Below are 24,881 nucleotides of genomic sequence, written 5' to 3'. Positions count from 1 at the left end.
TGGCCTAGCATGTGATCTATCCTGGAGAATGTTCCTTTTGCACTTGAAGAGAAGGTATATTCTGCTGCCTTTGCATGGAATGTTCTAGATATATCTATTGAGTTCATCTGGTCTAAAGTGTCACTTAAAGCTAGTGTTTTCTTATTGATTTTCTGTCTGGATAATCTGTCCATTTATGTAAGTTGGGTGTTATAGTCCCTTAATATTTTTGTGTTACTGTCAGTTGCTCCCTTTATGTTTGTTAATATTTGTTTTATGTCTAGTTGCTCCTATGTTGGGTGCATATATATTTATAATTATTATATTTTCTTTGATTGATACCTTGATCATTCTGTAATGTCCTTCTTTGTCTCCTGTTACAGTCTTTGTTTTAAAGCCTATTTTGTCTGATATAAGTATTACTATCCTGGCTTTCTTTTGATTTTGATTTGCATGGAATACCTTTTTCCATTCCCTCACTTTCATTCTGTGTGTGTCTTTAGCTGTGAAGTGAGTCTCTTACAAGCAGCATATATACGAGTCTTATTTTTCTATCCAATCAGCCACCCTGTGACTTTTGATTGAAGATTTAGTCCATTTACATTTAAAGTAATTAGGTATGTACTTATTACCATTTTGTTAATTTTTTGGGAAGGTTGTTTTTGTAGTTCTTTTTGTTCCTTCCTTCTTTTGTTCTCTTCCCTTGTGATTTGATAACTATCTTTAGTGTTATATTTGGATTCCTTTCTCTTTTGTGTGTGTATCTATTATCGATTTTTGGTTTGTGGTTACCATGAGGTTTATATACAGCAATCTAAAGACCCTGCATTTTTACTGCCCTCTCCCACAATTACTGTTTTTGACATCATATTTTACACCTCTTTGTTTTGTGTGTCCCATAACTACTTATTGTGGGTATAGATGATTTTACTACTTTTGTTTTTTAACCTTCATACTAGTTTTATACATTTTTTTCCATGCTGCACGGCTTGTAGGATCTTAGTTCCCTGACCAGGGATTGAACCTGGGCCCTTGGCAGTGAGAGCACAGAGTCCTAACCACTGGACCACCAGGGAATTCCAATATACATGGTTGATTTTGTTACTTTATATTTGCTTTTACCAATGAGTTTTTCCTCTCACACTTCTCATGTTTCTAGTTGTGGCCTTTTCTTTTTTGTTTAGAGAAGTCCCTTTAGCATTTTTTGTAAAGCTGGTTTGTTGGTGCTGAACTCTTTTAGCTTTTGCTCATCTGTAAAACTTCTGATCTCTGTATCAAATGTGAATGAAAACCTTGCCTGGTAGAGTATTCTTGGTTGTAGGTTTTCCCCTTTCATCACTTTAAATATATTGGGCTACTCCCTTCTGGCCTGCAGAGTTTCTGCTGAAAAGTCAACTAATAGCCTTAAGGGAGTTTCCTTATACATAACTTGTTGCTTTCCCCATGCTGCTTTTAATAGTCTCCCTTTATCTTTAACTTTTGCCATTTTAATTACAGTGTGTCTTGGTGTACTTCTCTTTGGGTTGATACTGTTTGGGACTGTTTGTGCTTCCTGGACCTGGATGTCTGTTTCCTTTTCCAGGTTAGGGAAGTTTTCAGCTATTGTCTTCAAATATGTTCTCTGCTCTTTTCTCTCTCTTCTTCTGTGACCCCTATAAGGCAAATGTTTAGTATGCTTGATGTTGTCTCAGAGGTCTCTCAAACTGTCCTCATTTCTTTTTATTCTTTCTTCTCTTCAGCTTTAGTGATTTCCACCACTCATCTTCCAGCTCTCTTATCTGTTCCTCTGTATCATTTAATCTACTGTTGATTCCTTCTAGTGTATTTTTCATTTCAGTTATTGTTTTCTTCATCTCTCTTTGGTCCTTTATATTTTGTAACTCTTTGTTAAAAACTTCTAACTTCTCACTCTTTTCATCCATTCTTCTCCCGAGTTCTTTGATCATTTTTGTGATCATTACCTTGAACTCTTTTTTGGGTAGATTGCCTATCTCCACTTCACTTAGTTCTTATTCTGGGATTTTGTCTTGGTCCTTCATTTGGAACGTGTTCCTTTGTTGCCTCCTTTTGCCTAATTTGCTGTTTTTATTTTGATGTATCTGGTAGGTTGGTTATGTTTCCTGACCTTGGATAAATGGCCCTTTGTAGGAGACATCCTATGCAACCCAGCAGTGCACTCCCTTCTGGTCACCAGAGCTATATTCTCTAGGGGTGCCCCTTCATGGATCCTTCTGTTGTGGCAGGCCCTTGTGTGTGGGTGGTCTGGTAGGCGTGGCTGGCCCCCAGTCCGGTTGGTTGCCAGGCTCTGCCTGTGAGGAGGCTGCTGGCTGCTGGTTGGCAGAGCCTGGTCTCCAGGCAGCTGGATGAGGAACCCCAGAGGGTTCTGAGACTAGTGCTGGCTCACTGGTGGGTACAGCTGGGTTCTGGGGTGGGTGGTTTTGGGTCAGGTTTCTTGGATCTAGTGTTGGCCTGCCAGTGTGTGGGGCTGTTTCTTGACTTGGCTGGCTGCAGGCTCTGCAATGTCCTAAAGCTGGTGCTGACCTGTTGGTGCATGCAGTTGGATCCTGGGTGGCTGGCTTAGGAGTCCAGGGTATCTTAGAGCTGGTCTTTGCCTGCTGGTGGGTGCAGCTGGGGCTTGGGGGTTCCTGGGGTTGGTGCCTGCCCACTGGTGGGGAAAGCTGGATCCTGATGCTAGTGCCAACCCACTGGAGGGCAGAGCTGGGTCCTGGGGTCTCTGGCTGCGGGGACCTGGTGGTTCTGGAGCTTGTGTTGTCCTGCTAGTGGGCTGGGCTGGTTCCTGACACAGCTGGCTATGGGGTCCAGGGTGTCCTGAAGCTTAAGTTGGCCTGCTTGTGGGTGGAACCAAATCCTTGGGCAGCTTGCTGATGGATCCAGTGTGTACTAGAGCTGGTATTGGCCTGCTGGTGGGTGAGAGCAGAGCCCACGGGCTCCTGGGGCTAGGTACAGCCTGTTGGTGGGTAGGCTGGGCCCTGCCATGGCAGGCTGTGGGGCTGGTGTCTGCGCACTGGTGTGTGAGGCTGGTCCTTGGGCTAGTGCCATCCCTCTGGTGGGTGAAGCTGGAGCTCACGTGTTCTGGGAATAGTGCCAGCTCACTGGTGGGTGGAGCTAGGTCCCAGGGTTTCTGGCTGCAGGGCCTTAGGGGTCCTGGAGTTAGTGGGCAGGACTCGGGCCCAAGGGGTCCTGGGGCTGGCATCTGCCCACTCGTCAGTGGAGCTGGGTCCTGTGGTCTCTGACTGGGGGGCCCGGGGAGTCCCGGGGTTATTGCCTTTACAGTGGTGTGTGGGATTGGGTAGTGGACCCTATGGTGGGCAGGGTTGTGTCCCAGGGTAGCTGTGGGTTCAGGGGGTCGTAAGACCACCTGCCTGCTAGTGGATGGTGCTGTATTCCAGCCCAGCTAGTTGCTTAGCCTGAGGCATCCCAGTATTGGTGCTGACCCCCTGGTGGATGGGGCTGGTTCCTGGTGCTAATGAGTTAGAGTGAGGACTCCAAGATGGCACTCGCCAGCACCAGTGTCCTTGTGGTGGAAGGAGCCCCCCAAAATGGGTGCCTCCATTATCTGTGTCCCCGGGTGAGCTCCAGTTGCCTTCTGCCTCTCCAGGAGACTTTCCAAGATCAGCAGGTGAGGTGACCCAGGCTCCTTTCAAATTACTGCTTCTGCCTTGGGTCCTGGAGCATTTGAGATTTTTTTTGTTGTTTGTTTTTGTTTTTTTGCTGCACCACACAGCTTGCTGGATCTTAGTTCCCAGACCAGGGATTGAACCTGTGCCCTTGGCAGTGAAAGTGTGGAGTCCTAACCCCTGGGCCTCCAGGGAATTCCCTGTTTATTTTGTTTTGTTTTGTTTGTTTATTTTGTTTGGTTTTTTTTTTTGGCTGTGTTGGGTCTTCATTGCTGCATGCAGGCTTTCTCTAGTTGCAGAGAGTGGGGGCTACTCTTCATTGCGGTGCGTGGGCTTCTCATTGCAGTGGCTTCTCTTGTTGCGGAGGTGCGTGGGCCTCAGTAGTTGTAGCATGCGGGCTCAGTAGTTGTGGCTTGTGGGCTCTAGAGCATAGGCTCAGTAGTTGTGGCACACAGGCTTAGTTGCTCCGTGGCATGTGGGATCTTCCCAGACCAGGGCTCGAACCCACGTCCCCTGCATTGACAGGCGAATTCTAAACCACTGTGCCACCAGGTAAGTCCACATATGAGATTTTATGTTCTTCCTTTAAGAGTGGAGTCTCTATTTCCCACAGCCCTCTGGGTCTCCTGAAAGTAAGCCCAGCTGGTTTTGCTTTTTTTTTTTTTGGCTCCATTGGATCTTCCTTGCTGCGCTTGGGCTTTCTCTAGTTGTGGTGAGTGGGGTCTACTCTTTGTTGCAGTGCACAGGCTTCTCATTGCGGTGGCTTCTCTTGTTGCAGAGCATGGGCTCTAGGCATGTGGGCCTCAGTAGTTGCAGCACACGGGCTCAGTAGTTGTGACTTGTGGGCTCTAGAGCACGCAGGCTACAGTAGTTATAGCGCATGGGCTCAGCAGTTCCAGCACACAGGCTCTAGAGTGCAGGCTCAGTAGTGTGGTGCCCAGACTTAGTTGCTCTGGGGCATGTGAGATCTTCCTGGACCAGGGATTGAACCCATGTCCCCTGCACTGGCAGGCAGATTCTTAACCACTGCACCACCAGGAAAGTCCCTATTTTTTAAAATTTATTTTTTATATTTTTGGCCACACCACGTGGCTTGCGGGATCTTAGTTCCCTGACGAAGGATCGAAACCGTGCCCCCTGCAGTGGAAGCATGGAGCCCTAACCACTGGACCACCAGGGAATTCCCAATACTTGTAGATTTTTAAAATGTAGGTAAGAGTGCAAATACAGCAAGCATCAAACCTTGTAATTCATCCAGGCTCTGTCCAATGGCAGAGATCAAGTGATGCAAATTCAGATCTAGTGCCATCATTGAAATATAATCATTATGGGGAGAATCAAGTCAGATGCAAATGCCGAGTTCTGAGAGAGACAGAGAGAGAGAGAGAGAGAGAGAGAGAGAGAGAGGGAGGGAGGGAGGGAGGGAGGGAAGGAGGGAGGGAGAGAAAAAACACGCAAGCATAGTTGAGCTAAGCAGACTGCAGGTCACAGCATTCTGGAAAGTGAATGTGTGTGTGTGTGTTGTAGGAAGGGGCACAAAAGCAAAGCAGGGCTAAGATACCAGAGAATTCAGCAGCCAACAGATCAGCATCAGGCTGCATTTGGCTTCAGGGAACAAATCTGCAGATCTGCAGCTGTTCTGCAAACCTTTATAGTTTCTAAAGTTAGCTTTAGTTAATTTAAGATTTTGGCTGATCTCTATTTTGCTGGGGTTCCGATAGGAATTGCATTAGACTTACAGAGCATTTTGGGGAGAACTAACCTGTTCTGTGAAGCAAGGTGATAGTCTTGACCCCAAAAGTTCTGTGTGGCCATGGTGGGCCTGTCCACCCACCGCACGGTGGATCTTCTGTTCTCAGAAGCTCCTGTCCTTAAAGTGCTAATAAAGTGCTTTAAAGGTCTCATCAGGGAATCTTTGCCAGCAATGCCCTCTGGTCACAGTTTTACTGACTTTCAATAAGAAGATGACACCACATGGGCCAGCCTGGCGGCAGCTGTGGTCAGGTGTGGTCCACAGTTCCTGGGATGTCCCTGCATCCTGATCACATGCCCTTGGCAAGGTCTTGCCCCCATGGCCCTGCTTGCCAAGTTGGTGTGGAACACACCCCACCCTCATGGGCCCTGAGGGTGCTTGCTCAGGCAGTGGGTGGAGCTTTGGTCTGTTCTTGGTGCTTAAGCTGTCAGCTGCCCCTCTGAGGGTCCCCCCTGCCCTTGGGGCCCTTGGGGAGCAGCCCAAGCAGGTGTGCACCAGTTGTCATAGAACAGACTACCTGGGAGGAGGGTAGGGGCTCTGCTAGGAATGCACTGCCTGGGAGGGGGAGGCCCCATAGGCACCAACAGACTGGAGGTCACCAAAAAGTAACTGGTGGACATCACCAAGGGGTCCGAGCAGCTTGGACTCCACTGTTCCCTATCCCCCTCCAAATCAGAAGTCATGTTTCTTCATCAGCTGCTTCTGGTGTTTATTTTGCCCTGATGCAACCTGGGTGTGGGGTAAGGGACCAGGAGAGAGTGAACTGCATTACTCCATGGGGGTGAGAGTGGGGGCAGTGCAGGCGGGTACTTGGGAATGGGAGCTTGCCTGGGGAGCAAGGGGTGGGCCATGGGGTGGCAGAGGTGGGATTTCGGAGGCAGGAGAGGGCACTTAGGATAAGAGGGGATTGGGGGGGTGGGCGTTGGGGGGGATGCGGACAGGAGAGGAGGGGCAGGGGCAGGGTTCAGTGGTGTTTTCCAGTCCCTGGAACAGTCGGACAGTGAACCCAGTTGTGCGTCAGCTCTCAAGTAGGTAGGATCCCTTCAGGAGACATCCTCGGCTGACCTGGCTGAGTGGGCAAGGGTGGGGATGGGGAAGTGGTGGTAGGGGGACGACAGTGGGAGAGGGAGGCTGGAAAAGCAGGAAGAAGTTGTTCTAGGAATCAATGAAAAATGGCAATTCAGTTTTTTTTAAAAAAACTTTTACTTAAAAATTGTGGTAAAATATATATAACGTAACAATTAACATTTAAACCATTTTTAAGTGTAGATTCCAGTGTCAAGCACATTTACATTGTTGTGTAAACTTCACCACCATCCATCTGCAGAACTTTTTCATCTTCCCAAACTGAAACCTGTCCATGTTAAACAATAACTCTCTATTCCCCGCAACCTGTAGTACCTACCCTTCTACTTTCTGTCTCTATGAATTTGACTTCTCTAAGTCACTCATGTAAGTAGAATCATTCAGTGTTTGTCCTTTTGTAACTGGCTTATTTGACCTAGCATAATGTCTTCATGGTTCATCCATGTTGTAGCACGTGTCAGAATTTCCTTCCTTTTTAAGGCTCAATAACATTCCATTGTATGGATGGACCACAATTTGTTTATCCATTCATCCATGGATGGACATGTAGGTTGCTTCCAACTTTTGGCTATTGTGAATAATGCTACTATGAACACAGGTGTGTAAATATGGGAATTCAGGTTTCAACACAATCCTAGACAGCATTCCATGTGACCTCCATCACCTCCATAGGAGAGGTGGAAATGATCAGCCTAGAATGGGGGACACATAGCCAGGCACTGTGTCTATGATCTTAACCACTGTGGGGAGTTTAGGGGGAGTGTTTAGAAACTGTACTTAGAGAAAGACAATATATGTTTATTTTTTATTTTTTTGTTTTGGCTGCATTGGGCTGTAGTTGCAGTATGCAGGATCTCGGTATCTTTTGTTGGGGCGCATGGGCTCTTTGTTGAATTGCGCAGGCTTCTCTCTAGTTGTGGCGTGCAGGTTTCTTTTCTCTCTCTAGTTGTGGTGTGTGGGCTCCAGAGTGCGTGGGCTCTGTAGTTGTGGCATGTGGGCTCTCTAGTTGAGGTGTGCAAGCTCAGTAGTTGTGGCTCATGGGCTTAGTTGCCCCACGGCATGTGGGCTCTTAGTTCCCTGACCAGGGATCGAACCCGCGTCCCCTGCATTGGAAGGCAGATTGTTTACCACTGGACCACCAGGAAGGTCCCGACAATATATGTTTTTGTTCCTGCAGCCCTTCACAAGTGCTGTACTGGAGTGCATGCAGGAAATTTTGGGTCCATAGGGTAGGTTCATCCTACCACAGGGAGTTCTGGGTTGGGGGCTGATGGATCAGAATCAGTGTTTCTTCAGTTTGATTTAATACTCCAATTGGAAATGGTATTGTGCATCATCCTCTGCTAGTCAACCACCATCGTTTCCTTTCTGTACAGTGTCTCAATCCTTTGTTCATTGTCTCTGGTGGCCTTTATCTTCTCCTAGATTTTATAAGAGTTATGTGTGAATTTCGAATACTAGTTCATCATCAGTTGTTGTATGCCTTGCAGATATTTTCTCTCAGTTTGGGACTCGTCTCTAACCTTTTTTTCTTTTTTCCCTCTAATTTGTAAAATGAACACATGAAAATGTAAAACACATTGGTGAAAGTAGGTATATAGTCATATTTAGGATACAGTAATGCTGTAATGTGTTGTGTTAACAACTTAACTCTAGAATAAAGGTTAAAGGACAGAAATGTTAAAAAATAGATATAGCTATAACAATTTGTTAATGGATACACAATATTAAAAAAAGTAAATTGTGACACCAAGAAAAAAAATGTGGTGTGGGGAGTAAAGGGTAGAGCTTTTGTATGTGGATGAAGTTATGTTGTTATCAGCTTAAAACAGACCTTTATATCTAAAAGATGTTTTATATAAGCTTCGTTGTAACCACAAAGCAAAACCTACAGTTGATTCACAAAAGATAAATAAAAAGGAATCTAAGCATACTACTATAGAAAATCAATTCACAAAAGAAGATTGTAAGACAGGAAGAAAGGAACAAGGAAACTACAAACAGCCAGAAAACAATTAAGATGACATCAGTAAGTCCTTACCTATCAATACAAACTTTAAATGTAAATAGATTAAATTCTCTAATCAAAAGGCATAGAGTGGCTGAATGAATATAAAAGAGACCCAAATATATGCTGCCTATAAGACACTCACTTTAGATGTAAGGACACACACACACACACACAGACTGAAAGTGAAGGGGTCAGAAAAGATACTCCGTGGAAACCAAATGAGAGCAGGTAGCTATACTTATATCAGATAAAATAGACTTTAAACTAAAATGGTAATGAGACAATGATGGTCATTTTATAATGATAATGTGGTCAATTCATCAAGAATATATACAATCATGAATATATACACACCCAACATCAGAGCACCTAAATATATTAAGCAAATCCTAACAGATCTGAAGGGAGAAATGGACAACATTACAATAATTGTATAATAATAATAATAACACTTTCAACAATGGATAGATCATCCAGGCAGATGTACCTAATAGACATATACAGAACATTCTCACTTTTTAAATGTCTTTTTAGGATAGAAGCTTTAAATTTTAACACAGTTAACTTTTCTCAGTATTTTTTTAGGGTGCATGCTTTAGGTACATTGCTTTAAAAATTCCCACCACTCTGAGGTCAAGAAGTTGCTGTCCTATACCAGATTCTAAAACTTCTGCTGTTGTACTTTTCACACTTAGGTTTTAATCTACCTGGCACTGATGTTGATGTGTGGTGTGAGGTGGAGGTTAACTTTAATATTTTCCTGTTTATGTAACCAGTGGTCCCAACCCTGCTCACCAAACAATACATCTTTTCCCACTGACCCACAGTGTTCTTGGTCACCCCCACAGGTCTACCTATGTGGGTCTGTCTCTGGGTTTTTCATTCTGCTCCACATGTTCTAGTGTTCTATCTGTCCATCCCTGTGCTAGTACCATGTTGTCTTAATTACTGCATCTTGAGGTTAATTCTTAGAACTTATATGTCTCTATAGCAAGCCAAGACCTTGAGATAGAATCTTGGCTATTTTTTAAAATTAATGTATAATTGACATACAACATTATATTAGTTTTGGGTGTACAATATACTGATTCAATATTTTTATATATTGTGAGATTATTACTACAACAATCTAGTTAACATCCATCACCATATATAGTTAACAGATTTTTTCTTGTAATGAGAACTTTCAAGATCTACCTCCTTAATAACTTTTTTTAAGCAGATAATTCTATTTATTTATTAAAAAATTTTTTAATTAATTAATTAATGAATTAATGTTTGGCTGCATTGGGTCTTCTTTGGTGCATGTGGGCTTTCTCTAGTTGCAGTGAGCGGGGGCTACTCTTTGTTGCAGTGCGTGGGCTTCTCGTTGCTGTGGCTTCTCTTGTTGCGGAGCATGGGCTCCAGGCATGTGGGCTCAGTAGTTGTGGCTCACGGGCTTAGTTGTTCTGTGGCATGTGGAATCTTCCCGGACCAGGGCTCAAACCCATGTCCCCTGCACTGGCAGGCAGATTCTTAACCACTGTGCCACCAGGGAAGTCCCTCCTTAGCAACTTTTAAATATGCAATACACTATTATTAACTATAATCACATGGTGTACATTATAGCCCCATGACTTATTTATTTTATAACTGGATGTTTGTACCCTTTGACTCCCTTCACCTATTTCACCGCCCCCCCCCCCACCTCTGGCAACTCCCAAGTGAGATCATGCAGTATTTGTCTTTCTCTGCCTGACTTATCTCACTTAGCATAATGCTCTCAGGGTCTATCCATGTTGTTGCAAACAGTAAAATTTCTTTCTTTTTTATGGCTGAATAATATTCCATTGTATATAAATACCACATTTTCTTTATCCATTCATCAGTTGATGGACACTTAGGTTGTTTCCATACCTTGGCTATTGTGAATAATGCTGCAGTGAACATGAGGGTTCATATATATATTTGAGTTAGAGTTTTCATTTTCTTTAGATAAATACCCAGCAGTGGAATTGCTGGATCATATGGTAGTTCTAGTTTTAATTTTTTTGAGGAATCTCTATGCTGTTTTCCACAGCAATTGCACAAATTTACATTCTCACCAACAGTGCAAAAGGATTCTCTTTTTACCACATCTTTGCCAATACTTGTTATTTCTCGTCTTTTTGATAATTGCCATTCTAACAGGTGAGAGGTGATATCTCACTGTAGTTTTGATTTGTATTTCCCTAATGATTAGTGATGTTGAGCATCTTTTTCATGTGGTTTTTTTTTTTTTGGTCATCTGTCTGTCTTCTTTGGGAAAATGTCTGTTTAGATCCTCTGCCCACTTTTAAATTGGATTGTTTGTTTTTGCTATTGAGTTGTATGAGTTCTTTATATATTTTGGACATTAACCCCTTATCAGACATATGATTTGCAAATATTTTCTCCCAATCAGTAGATTGCCTTTTCATTTTGTTGATGGTTTCCTTTGCTGTGCAGAAGCTTTTTAGTTCAATGTCGTCCCACTTATCTATTCTTGCTTTTGTTGCCTTTGCTTTTGGTGTCAAATCCAAAAAATCATTGCTAAATCCAGTGTCAAGGAGCTCACTGTCTATGTCTTATTCTAAGAGTTTCAGGTCTTATATTTATGTCTTTAATCCATTTTGAGTTAATTTCTGTGTATGGTGTAAGACAGTGGTCCAGTTTTATTCTTTTGCATGTGGCAGTCCAGTTTTCCCAACACCATTTACTAAAGAGACTGTCCTTTCCCCATGTATATTCTCAGCTCCTTTGTCATAAATTAATTATTCCTGGGCTCTCTACACAGTTCCACTGATCTATGTGCCTGTTTTTATGCCTTTATCCTACTGTTTTGATTACTATAGCTTTTACTATAGCTTGAAATCAGGGAGTGTGATGCCTCCAGCTTTGATCTTCTTTCTCAAAGATTGCTTTGGCTATTTGGTGTCTTTTGGGTTCCATACGAATTTTAGGACTGTTTGTTCTGTTTCTGTGAAAAACTCCATTGGATTTTTTAAAAAATAGGGATTACATTGAATCTATAGTTTGCTTTGGGTATGGATATTTTAATAATATTATATTTTCAACCCATGAGCATGGACTATCTTTCCATTTATTTGTGTCTTCTTCAAATTTTTTTTCATCAGTGTGTTATTGTTTTCAGTGTACAGATCTTTCACTTTGTTGGTTAAATTTATTTCCAGGTATTTTTTTCTTTTTGGTTCAATTGTACATGGAATTGTGTTCTTAATTTCTCTTTCAGATAGTTTGTTATTAGTATATAGAAATGCAACAAATTTCTGTATGTTGATTTTGCATCCTGCAACTTTACTAGCATCTTGGCTATTCTTGGTGCTTTGATTATTTATGTGAATTTTAGAGTCAGATTGTTTACAATCTGTTCGCACACACTTGTGCACACACACACACAATAGCATTTTGCTCAACACTGCATTAAATTTGTAGGTCAAGTTGGGGAAACTGCCATCTTAGTGTTATTGAATCTTCAAATCTATGAACATCATGTGTCTCTCCATTTGTTTAGGCCTACTTTGATGTCTTTCACAACAGTTGTATAATTTTCCTAAAGTTCTTATATATCTTTTGTTAAATTTATTCATGTGTTGTTAAAAATAATTTTGATACTGTTGCAAATGGTATCCTTGTGAAACTGCATTTATGTAAATTTTTGTTCACAGATGTATAGAAATAAATTTGCAAATGAGTCTTTTCTGTAAGTGATTTGGGGCTTTTTCTGTAGACAATCATATAACCTGAGGTGAACGAGAATTTTGTTTCTTTCTTGCAATCCCTACACCTCTACCTTTTTCCATGTCTTTCTATGATGGATTGAGTTGGGTAGAGATGTGGTACCACACCCCATTTTTGATCTTAAGAGAGATGCCATTGTAATTTTACCACTTGGTCTGATTGTTGCTGAGGTTTTTTGGTAGATATCCCTTTTCAGGTTAAGATAGTTCCTTTTGTTTTTTGCGGTCCGTGGGCCTCTCACTGTTGTGGCCTCTCCCGCTGCAGAGCACAGGCTCTGGACACGCAGGTCCAGCGGCCGTGGCTCATGGGCCCAGCTGCTCCACGGCATGTGGGATCTTCCCGGACCGGGGCACGAGCCCGTGTCCCCTGCATCGGCAGGCGGACTCTCAACCACTGCGCCACCAGGGAAGCCCTAAGATAGTTCTTATAACTGGAAGTCCTAGTTTGCTAAGTTTTTTAAAAAAATCATGACTGGTTGTTAAAGTTTATTGATTTTGGGGGTGATATGAATTGAAATGATGATTGTGTTTTCTAGGAATTTGTCTATAACATCTAAGTTTTCAAATTGTTGTAATAACATTGTTCATAATATTATACTGCTTTAAAAAATAATCTATAATAAGGTATAGTTGATATGTAATAAACTGCATCCATTTAAAGTATACAATCCAATGAGTTTTGGAAAATATCCTATTTAAAAAAAATCATGCTGTACATTAAAAAAAATCTTATAACTGAACATTTGTACACTTTAACCAATATCTCGCCTTTTCCTCCATCTCCACAACGCCTACAAACCGTCATTCTATTCTCTGTTATTATGAGCTCAACTTAAAAAAAAAATTTTTTAAGATTCCACATATAAGTGATACCATACAGTATTTGTCTTTCTCTTTCTGACTTATTTCACGTATCATGATGCCCTCCAGCTCCTTTCATTTTGTCACAAATGGCGGGATTTCCTTCTTTCTTTTTGGCTAAATAGTATTTCATTGTATATGCATACCAAATTTATTTATCCATTCATCAGTTGGTAGACTCTTGGGTCATTTCCATGTCCTGGCTATTGTGAATAATGGTGCAATGAACATGGAGGTGCAGATATCTCTTTGAGATATCGATTTTGTTTCCTTTGGATAAATACCCAATAGTCAAGTGCTGGATCATATGGTAGTTCTATTTTTAATTTTTGAGGGTCCACCCTACTGTTTTCTACAGTGCTGCACCAATTTACATTCTGATCAACAGTGCACATCCTCACCAACATTTGTTGTCTCTTGTAGTTGGATGGTAGCCATCCTAACAGATGTGAGGTGATATCTCGTGGTTTTGATTCATATTTTTGTGATGATTAGTGATGCTGAGCATCTTTTCATGTGTCTGTTGGCCATCTGTATGTCTTCTTTGGAAACATGTCTTCAAGTCCTTTGCCAGTTTTTAATCAGATTGTTTGTGGTTTTTTGCTCTTGAGTTGTGAATTCATTATATATTTTGGATATTAACCCCTTATCAGATATATGGTTTATAAATATTTTCTCCCATTCTGTAGGTTATCTTTTCAATTTATTGATTGTTTCATTTGCTATACAGCAGTTTCTAGTTTGATATAGTCCCACTTGTTTGTTTTTGCTTTTGTTGTTTGTGCTTTAGGTGTCACTCAAAAAATCATTTCTAAGACCAAGGAGAAATTTTCCTATGCTTTCTTCTAGGAGTTTTATGGTTTCAGGTCTTACATTTATGCCTTTAATCCATTTTGAGGTAATTATTGTGTATGATATAAGGTAGTGGTTCATTTTCATTCTTTTGCATGTGGATGTCCAGTTTTCCCAACCACATTTGTTGAAGAAACTGTCCTTTCTCTATTTTGTGTTTTTGGTGCTCTTGTCAAAGATTAGTTGACTGCAGATGTGAGAGTTTACTTCTGGGCTCTTGATTCTGTTCCACTGGTCTATATGTCTTTTTTTTAAATGCCAGTACCATTGCTGTTTCAATTACTATAGCTTTGTAACATAGTTTGAATCTTCTTATCTTTTCAATCTGTGCAGTGTTTGTAATTCTGCCATCACTTCATTCCTAATGTGGGCTATTTTTGCCATCTCCTTTTCTTGGTCAGTCTTGACAAAGGTTTGTCAAGGAAGCAACATGTAGTTTTATTTATCCTCTCTGGTTTCTCTTTACTCTTTATTCATTAATTTCTGTTCTTATCATTATTCTTTCATTCCTTATATGTTCTCTGTGTTTGGTTTGATGATTCTTTTCCTAGCTTCTGAAATTAGATGATTAACTTTCAGATTTTGGCCTTTCTTTTCTTCTACTCTAAGCTGTTAAGGCTGTTTCTTTCTCAACAGTATCCCATTGGTTTGACAGGCCATGTTTTTGATACGTTTTAGTTCTAAATATTTAAAAATTTCCATTGCAATTTTTTTAGCCCTTAAGTTATTTAGAGGTTATATCTAAATGAATGGAGCTTGTCTTTGTTTTGTTTTTGCTGAATTTTAACATTCTGGTCAGAGGCCATCAACTATGTTATGCCTTTCCTTTGAAGTTTATGGCTGCCTGCTGAATTGAACCTTTTCAAATGACCTCTGAACTTTGGTTACTATTTTCCCACAAAGCCAATTTTGTTTGCTGGTAATATAGCTGCATCAGTTTTCTTTTCGGTTATATTTGCCTTTTCTGTATTTTTCTGTTCTTTTTCTTTGAACTTTTTAATATCCTTATGTTTTAGGTGTGTTTCTAATGAAAAGCATTATTTAGATTTTTCTTCTTGTTATTCATCCCCAAATCTTTTCTGTTTGGCCAGAATACATATATGCACGTGTGCATGTATACACACACATACGTACGTTAATTCTGGGTCTGTTTCTACCACTCACACCCACAGCCATTAGTTTATGAACTGTGAGTCTTGAACTCTGTTGCTCAAAACCATTGTGTTCTTTCTTGTTTAGTGCTGTTGCTTTAGACTTATGTCCTGTACCAATCAGGGATTCCATGGGAGCTTTTCAGCCTCAGAATTATTTTAACTCCTAAAAACTTTCCTGCAGACCTCAAAGAGCTTTAGTTCCTGTGTGATAAATCTATTGATATCAAAACTGAGAAAATTTTAAATGTTTATTAATTCATTTAAAATAATAATAAGTCCATTATATGTTAATATAAATAACATATTTTTAATGGAAAAACCCCTGTATTTTCTAAAACCAACAAAGAACAAAATGTAGAGGCAAGAGTGGCATTTATTAGTGTGCAAATCTCTTTAATACCCAGCTTCATACAGGACAGCTGAATTCTCTGCTCTGGAGTCCTGCAACCTTGGGACAATGCCACACTGGTGAGAGAGTAAGAGTGAAAGAGACAACATGGAAACTGTCCGTACTGCTAGGTGTCTTGAAAGGGCTTCAGGGACCCACAAGTTGGTGGGACCACACTTTAAGAACCACTGCACTATAATATTTCTACTCTGATCAGCTTTTTATATTTGAGCTCTGATTAAGACTTCATTGAAAGAAACAACTCTGAAGGCAGGTTGAAAAGTGCAGGGTGAAGGGGAATGCCTGAACCCCAGGCCTGGCACTCACTACTGCAATGAGGCTACTTCTGCCATCAGCCCAGATGGACCAACCTTGTGGCCTTCACCTTGGCCTTCCTGGTGACTCTCACCATAACCATCAGGTGGCTTTCACCTTGATCTTCATCATAGCCCTCGCCTTGGCCATCACTGTGGCCCTCACCTTGGCCCTCATTGTGGCCCTCACTATGGCCCTTACTTTGACCCTTACCATGACCCTCACTGTGGCCCTCACCTTGGCCTGGCCATGGCTCTAACCCTAACCCTCACCCCAGCCCTGCTCAGGCTCGGCCTCCTGCACAGCACACTTGGGGGGCTGCTGCTTCTCCTGTTGTTCTAATGAACCAGGCTGCATGCTGTCCACACTGCTCAGAGTTGGGACACAAAACACCAATTTAGGCAGCTCTGGGTCTTCTCCCGGCTTTGGTCCTCCTAGCGTCTCTTCCTGACTGAGTTCTCCAGGATTCTGCTGTTCAGGCCCCCTCTCCTTGTCACGCTTGGCTCCCTCTGCCCAGGGCTGCATCTCCTGGAAGATCTCCCTTGTGGAGTTCCATGAGCAAAGCCCATTGGCTTTGTTTTCCTCTTTTAAAACTTACCTTGTTGTTATTTTTTAACTGCAAATGGGATGTGTGCCTGTTGAATACAACCTAATGGCACAGAAGCACATAGAGTGAAAAGCCTGTGTCCTCCCTTCCACCCTCCCGAAAGTCACTATAATTAGCCATCTGTGCTCACTTTCAGACAATTCTGTGCACTTACAGACATAGATTTATTTGTATGTTTGTGCCCACACACAGTGTTTTGTGTTGTACTTTTCCAAGCTTAAATGGAATTGTGTCCTCTATGTTCTGCAACTCACATTTCTGTACTGGGTACATGTGTTGTGAAGGCTAATTTCATGTGTCAACTTGAGTAGGCCACAGGGAGCCCAAACATTTGGCCCAACATGATTCTGGGAGTGTCTGTGAGGGTGTTTCTGGATGAGGTTAACCTTGAATTGGTGGACTGTATAAAGCAAGTGGCCCTCCCCAGTGTGGGTGGACCTCATCCAATCATTTGAAGGCCTGAATAGAACATACAGGTGGAGGAAGAGGCAACTCTTCTTGTCTGGCTATTTGAGCTGGACATCAGTCTTCTGTCCTTGGACTTGGACTGGAATATTGGCTCCCCTGGGTCTCCAGTTTGCCAACTCAGATGCATATATATGTGCGTGTTGGTTTTGTCTCTCTAGAAAACCCTGATACTGGTGTCTTCCCATGTCAGTGGGCGAGGACCTCTTGCATTCTTTCTATGACTGCATCCTGTGTTCGCCAGGTATGTCCTGCAATTTATTTGATTCTCCCCCCGGCAAGTGAGTTTGCTGACAATATTTTGCTGCCATGCACCATCTTGAACATCCTTGTATCTGTACTGTAGCGCACATGTGTAAGAATTCCTGCAACTCACACATGTGATAGGCATCCTTTCTGAAGTTTGTTTTTGGTATCTTCTTTTGGGCAGCCATCATGAATTTTATTTTATTGTTATTATTTTGGCCACGCTGCACGGCTTGCAGGATCTTAGTTCCCTGATCAGGGATTGAGCCCAGGCCACTGCACTGCAAGTGTGGAGTCCTAACCACTAGACTGCCAGGGAATTCCCCATCATTAATTTGAATGTAGTCAAAATAATTATTTTCCTTTTAGGATGTCTGTTGTCTTATGTTTTGTTCAAGAAATTTTTGCATATATATGTTCTCAATTTTCTTCTAAAAACTGTGGTTTTTTTTTGGCTGTGCCACACGGCTTGCAGGATCTTAACACCCTGACCAGGGATAAAACCCAGGCCCCAGCAGTGAAAGTGCCAAGTCTTAACCACTGGACTGCCCAGGAATTCTCATGTGTTGGTTTTTTTTTTTTTTTTTTTTTTTGAGGGATGTACATTTTATTGTAAACCTGAAATACTCTCAGACAGACACAATGTCTTCAGTCTAGGCTCTCATGTGGCTTACAGAGGAAACTGTGATTTCTGGATTAGGGGCAAGGAGAGGGACAGCACAGAGGATGAGTGCTTAGTTTGCCAAAAGGACCTCCTCACGAGTGCTCCTCAGCCAGCTTATCAGCTTTTGCCACAGCTCCTTCAATGGGTCCCACCATATAGAAGGCCTGTTCTGGGAGATGGTCATATTCACCTCCCAAAATCTGCTGGAATCCTTTGATGGCCTTCCTCAGGGGTACCACCTTCTTCACATGACTGGTAAAGACCTCAGCCACCTGGAATGGCTGAGACAAGAAACGCTGTATTTTCCATGCACGGGACACAGTTAACTTGTCTTCCTCAGAAAGTTCATCCATACCCAGGATGGCAATGATGTCCTGGAGGGACTTGTAGTCCTGTAGGATCTTTTGCACCCCACAGGCAACATCATAATGCTCGTTGCCAACAATATTGGGATCCATGATGTGAGAGGTGGAGTCCAGAGGATCCACAGCTAGATATCTGCCCAGTTCAGCAATAGCACGGGACAGCACTGTGGTAGCATCCAAATGGGCAAAGGTAGTGTCAGGGGCAGGGTCAGTCAAGGCATCAGCAGGCACGTAGATAGCCTGTACAGAGGGGATAGATCCCTTTTTGGTGGTGGTGATTCTTTCCTGCATGGTACCCATATCAGTGGCCAGGGTAGGCTGATAACCCACTGCAGAAGGGATTCTGCCCAATAAAGCAGACACCTCTGAGCCAGCCTGGGTGAAGCAAAAGATGTTATCAATAAGCAGCAATACATCTTGACCTTCTTGGTCTGTGAAGTATTCAGCTACAGTCAGTCCAGTCAGAGCTACCCGGGCCCGAGCACCAGGCGGTTCATTCATTTGACCGTACGCCAGCACGACCTTGCAGGTAGCATCTTTTAAGTTGATAACACCAGACTCAGTCATTTCATGGTATAAGTCATCGCTCTCATGGGTCCTCTTACCAACACCAGCAAACACAGAATAACCACCATGGGCTTTTGCAACATTGTTGATTAACTCCATGATCAGTACTGTCTTGCCAACTCCAGAGCCACCAAAGAGCCCAATTTTGCCACCCTGGGCATAGGGAGGCAGCAGATCCCCAACCTTGATACCAGTAGCAAGAATTTCCTGCTCAGCACTCATCTCCATGAATTTAGGAGCCTCAGCTTGAACAGCAGCAAATTGTTTGGTTTCGATGGGAACCTCTCTCATCAATAGGTTCTCCAATGATGTTCATGATTCTATGCAAGGTCTTAGGGCCAACAAGAATTTTGACTGGTGCACCAGAATCCAGGACTTTCTGGCCTCTAACCAAACCTTCTGTACCATCCATGGCAATGGTCCTTACCGTGCTCTCACCCAAATGCTGGGCCACCTCCAAAACCAGCCTGGTTTCCCTGCCTTGCACTTCCAGGACATTTAGGATGGGTGGCAGCCCCTCATCAAATTGGGCATCATCCACCACTGCACCAATGACCGCCACGACATGCCCAGTGGCGGTGCCCGCCTTTGGCGATGGATATGTTTGAGCAGCATAGTCTCTGGCAGGCTGGAGCGCTGCCGAAGCGGCCCGCAGTAAGAGCTGGGCTTGGGGTAGCGGTGCTGAAGGGCTGAGTCCCCGCAAGCCCTCAGAGGCTGAGGCAGCGGCACACGACCCATAGGTCGCAACATGGTGGAGCTGGGGTGGAGACTTTTAGTCAGGTTTTTAAATTCATTGCAGCTTGATTTTTTTAAATTGAAGTAAGATTCGTATAACATAAAGTTAGCCATTTTAAAGTATACAATTTAGAGGCATTCAATACGTTCACAATGTTGTACAACCATCACCTTTATGTAGATTCAAAACATTTTCATCACCTCAAAAGGAAACTCTATACCCATTAAGCAGTCACTCCCCATTCTCCTCCCCTAGACCCTGGTAACCACTAATCCACTTTCTGTCTCTGGATTTGCCTGTTCTGAACATTTCATATGAAGGAATCATATAGTTTATGGCCTTTTGTGTCTGCCTTCTCTAACTGAGCATGTTTTCAAAATTAATCCACATTGTACATGTTTCAGTATTTTATTCCTTTTTATGACTGAATAATATTCAATTGTAAGGATAGAGCACATTTTGTTTATCCATTCATCAGTTAATCAGTTGATGGACATTTGAGTTTTTTCCACTTTTTGGCTATTGTGAATAGTTGCTGTGAAAGTTTTTGTGTGGACATGCTTCAGTTTTCTTGAGTGCATACCTAGGAATGGAATTAAAGGGTCACATGGAAATTCCATGTTTAATCCGCTTGAATTTTGTGTATGACACTATATTCGTTTCCTAGGGCTGCTGTAATAAATTACCACAAATTGGGTGGCTTTAAAACACCAGAAATTTATTCTCCTATGGAAGTACAAAATCAAAGTGTCAGTGGGTCAAGCTCCCTCCAGAGGCTCTAGGAAGGATCCTTTCTGCCTCTTTCAGCTCCTGGTGCCCCAGGAGGTCTGGACTTGTGACTGTATCACTACAATCTCTGCCTTTGTCTTCACAAGGGCTTCTTCCTTTGCGTTCTTACATACATCATCTTCCCTCAGTGCATGTTTGCCTCTGTGTCTACATTTCCCCTTATAAGGATACTAGTTATTGGGTTGGGGCCCATCCTAATGACCTCTTGATTTGATTGCATCTGCAAAGACTCTACCTCTAAATAGCTCCCAAGCACAGATTCTGGGGGTAAGGACTTCGACATATCTTTTTCTGGGGATACCATTCATCCCATGATAGGTGCAAAGTAGTGATCTCGCTTTCATTTTTTTCAGAGAGCTGGTTGTCTAGAAAATTCTTCCCAGTCCTCTGGAGGGACATCTCAGTGTCTGAATGTGTGCAGGCCAGTTTCCAGGCTCTCTATTCTTCTCTTCTCTCCTATTCTATTCTTGAGCCACTGTCTTGTCTTGATTACTACAGCTTCCTAATTGAGCTCTCACATCCAAGAGTCAGTGGTTAGAAAAATAGGGTCTGTTTCTTGCTTGGACAGCTTTCTCTGTTCTTGTGACCCTTTTATATGTGCTAACCTTGGCTCTGGCCATTGAAGGTCCAACAGTGACCACATGGAGGCCCTGGAACAGCTTTGTGGTATGCCCTAGAAATAACTTTGTCCAGAGCATGTCCAGCACAGCCCTGGGCCGAGGTGACAAGGATGTTGTATGAACTGATGCCCAGGAGAAAATAAGTTGGAGTCTTGAAGCTCTTTGGAAAGGCCAAAGATACGGGGGTTGAGCTGGAGAAACTGAGTGACTTTGTAGCAAAGCCATGGCTGTGAAAAGGTCCAGTTTCTAACCATGATAAAAGGGCAAGATTGCCAAGTTAAGTCACCCAGTTAATTGTGGCCCTTAATTTCTACTCTAGGAATTTGTGCAGCCCTAATATTAGCATTTGCAGGGAGGGAAGGCAGCTGTTGGGGGCAGGAGGCAGTTCCATAGTGGCTCCCAGGCCCCATGGTCTCTAATTTTAAACCATGAGAGGGGGAGGGAGGGCTCACAACTGTACTGCTGACACCAGTACAAGGGCACCCAGAAGTTCATTTTCCTTGGACACGTCAAAAAGATCTTCCACAAGCCTTTTCAAAGATTTGGCAAATACTTTGGGGCCAAAAAAATGTTTTTCATATACATTCCCTGGCATTTATTTTAGTGGATACAGGATATATTATTAAAATTCTTGTGTTACTTTAAATTGTTTAAATTCTTTTTTTAAAACATAAATTTATTTATTTATTTATATTTATTTATTGTCTGCATTGGGTCTCTGTTGCTGCGCGTGGGCTTTCTGTATTGGAGCGAGCGGGGGCTATTCTTCGTTGCAGTGCGCGGGCTTCTCATTGCGGTGGCTTCTCTTGTTGCGGAGCATGGGCCTTAGGCATGTGGGCTTCCGTAGTTGTGGCTTGCGGGCTCTAGAGCACAGGCTTAGTAGTTGTGGTGCGTGGGCTTAGTTGCTCCTCAGCATGTGGGATCTTCCTGGACCAGGTCTTGAACCCCTGTCCCCTGCATTGGCAGGCGGATTTAACCACTGCGCCACCAGGGAAGTCCCTAAATTGTTTAAATTCTTATATCAGTGTTGCTTCCTGAAACTCTCAAATTACAGGATCATTTTTGGACTTTCACCCAAGTTAGTCATCACAACTGAATTCCTCTTGAACACTGTGAAAAAACTTCCAGGACTGATGAGAGAATTTCTAGAATTTAACCAGTAGCATTACAATTCCCCCAGTAGGTGGCCTAAAGCGTTGCCCAGGATTTGAAATCAATTTTAATGATAGTTACTAATTTGAATAATAGTAACATAATTTCAAGCATGTTGTGTTTACTTTAATGTTCTGATTTGGCATTTTTTAAGATCCTGTTTTGTTTGATACGCTGTTTTGGTGGCAGAGAATGATTTACCCAGGAAATCTGCTCTTTGCTACCTATCTCCACTGCATTGTAGCAGTCATGGTTTCTGATGAGAAATAAGCTGTAAATCATGTTGGGCTTCTCTTGCGTGTGGTGAGTTGTTTTTCTTGTGCGTATATTAGTGCACTTAATGGTGTCCCACATTTCTCTAAGATTGTCTATTTTCTTCATTCTTCATTCTCCCTGTTCTTTGGATTGCATAATCTCAATCAGTCTCTGTGTTCAAGTTCATGGATTCTTTCTTTTGCCATTGACATCTACCATTGGACCCCTCCAGTGTGTGTTTCATTTTATAATTTTTTTTACTGCTGTTCTCTATTTAATGAGACATCATCATGAAACCTTCCTTTACTTCTTCCAGCATGGCTTCCTTAAGTTCTTTGAACAGTTATGATAGCTGCTGTGAAACTTTGTTAAGTACAACATCTGGTCCCTCTCACAGTTTCTGTTGTCTGTTTTTTTTTTTTTCCTGTATGTGGGTCACTTTGCTGTTCTTTGCATGTCTCATAATTTTTTCGTTGAAAGCCAGATATTTTAGGTAATATATTTTGGTAACTCTGGATACTGATTCCCCTACTTTTTCTCTGGGCTTGTTTTTGCAGTTGTTTGCCTATTTATTTGCTTAGTGATACAGCTAGACTCTTTTAGTGAGTCTGTTTCCCCACCAGTGCAAAGCCTTTGGTGTCACTCCTCAGAGGGTGCAATTTAAGCATAAGCAAAGTCACCCTGGGATGCAGGGATTTTCAGAGGGCTCTCTGACTATCTCTTTCCTGATCCTTCCATTAAGCTGTTTCAGTTGATATCACACCCAGCTGTTGGGCTCCACTAACTGTTGGCTGACTGGTCTGCTGTTTTCAGCAATGCCCATAAACTGCTGCACAGTCTTCTGGCTAGTGTTCAGTTTTAAGGCCAGTCTCTGAGGTTTGTTCTTACCCCAGGAGGTTCTTCTTAGCTGTCTCTTTTTTTTTTTTTTTGCGGTACACGGACCTCTCACTGCTGTGACCTCTCCTGCTGCGGAGCACAGGCTCCGGACGCGCAGGCTCAGCGGCGGTGGCTCACGGGCCCAGCCGCTCCGCGGCACGTGGGATCTTCCCAGACCGGGGCACGAACCTGCGCTCCCTGCATCGGCAGGCGGACTCCCAACCACTGCGCCACCAGGGAAGCCCCTTAGCTGTCTCTTTCCATGGTTCTCTCTGGTGAACTGGCTTGGTTTAGCTTTTTTCTCTTAATTAAGAGGAGCTACTGTTTTCAAGAGCACCCTGAGGCTTGAACATTCCTGCACTCTGTTTCAAATGAGGTCAGTTCCTTTGTGGAGAGCTTTGGAGCCCTCTGTGAACTGCCTTTCCCCTGGGAAGAATCTGTGAGCTAATGCTCTTGTCAGCGGCAGCCTCTGGTCTTCTTGATTTGCTTCTCCTGGTGTGGAACCTCTGCTCTATGAGTGATTTGGGGTCGGGATAATCAGGACCCCCATATGTCAGTCTACCATGCCTCCATGCAGTGAGTAGGCACTGCATAGGGGAAGGGTGCCCCCAAACTCTCAGCCACACTCACCAGGAATTTCGCTGCTTCAGCCTTGGAGCTGGAGGGAATGAGAAATGCTGGTGGCCTGCCCCCTTGGTAAGATGCCATACCCCCTGATGAGGAGCTGAAGGGAGAGGGACCCCCATCTTCTTGGCCATACCCACCCCAGGTGGAGTTCTGTCAAACAGAGCTGGGGGTCGTTTGGGTAAATCCCCTCAGACTCATCATTCTTACCAAGTTTTAGTAGATTTTCTTGAATCAACATCTCTTCTTTTGCTGTGTGCGCTGAGGACAATTTTCTGAGATTATAATTTCTTTTTATTATTATTATTAGTGTTCACCAGTTATACGTGTTTTGCTGTGGAGTGGGTCTGCAGAGCTCGTCATGCTGCTATCCCAGAAGTGGACCCTCTGAACCTTGTTTCTGAACTAAGGCTGATGCCTGTGGTTCTCAAACCTCAAGGTATTGGAAGGGGCTTAAAACCCCTGCCACCTGACGATTGGACTGTTTTGCATTGATGTGAATATCATGGGGTAAGAAATGGGAGATGACAAAGGAGCCTTCTCTCTATGAAGCCCCACAAGGCTTTGTAGACTTGTTTTGGAGAAATATCAGCCTCATTCCAACGTTGGATGGACGTTCAACATAGCTGTGGATGCCAATGCACCTCCCAGCATTATTTGCAAAAATATGTGATGGTTCTTTAGTCTTGGTTACGAAATCTTTTAAAGGGCACAAGAAGAATTCTTCCAGAGGCATGAGGTCCCAGGGAGAGGTAGAGCCTTTTCGCACTAGGTAATTTCTGCAGGTGACTAATATTTTGCAAGCAAGATAGCTATTTATTTCAAGTGCTCAACATTTACAATATTCCATTGTATGATAGCATTTTATCAGATGTTAACAGAATCAAAGCTTGAAATACTAACTTGAATTTTTAAATGGATATAAAGGATGGCTGTGGGTATGCACGTAACATGATCAATACTTGTAACTTTATGGTATTATTTTTTCACATGTGTTAAATAAGTGTATCCTCAGTAAAGTTTTCTTGTTACTATTACAATGCCCCTTAAGATTTTAGAAGTAGATGGATCCAGGGGTGTTTTCCAGCAACTACAACCCATTCCCCCATTCTCAGTGGAT

The 24,881-nt window shown here is 42.8% G+C and overlaps 1 non-coding gene and 2 pseudogenes across 1 annotated transcript; all 3 read right to left on the bottom strand.

Moving 5' to 3' along the window:
• The window catches only part of LOC132422347 (E3 ubiquitin-protein ligase rififylin pseudogene), a 44,218-nt pseudogene extending 27,898 nt beyond the window's left edge, over positions 1-16,320 (bottom strand).
• On the bottom strand, positions 983-1,055 carry TRNAE-CUC (transfer RNA glutamic acid (anticodon CUC)). Its single transcript has one exon. It is a non-coding gene; the product is annotated as a tRNA-Glu (tRNA).
• Positions 16,321-17,869: 1,549 nt separating the features above from the next.
• On the bottom strand, positions 17,870-19,207 carry LOC132422346 (ATP synthase subunit beta, mitochondrial pseudogene; annotated as a pseudogene).
• Between the last annotated feature and the right edge of the window lie 5,674 nt (positions 19,208-24,881).

The sequence above is a fragment of the Delphinus delphis genome, chromosome 3, assembly GCF_949987515.2.
Source record: "Delphinus delphis chromosome 3, mDelDel1.2, whole genome shotgun sequence".
Taxonomy (NCBI): Eukaryota; Metazoa; Chordata; class Mammalia; order Artiodactyla; family Delphinidae; genus Delphinus; species Delphinus delphis.
This window is presented reverse-complemented; position numbering and strand designations above follow the sequence as displayed.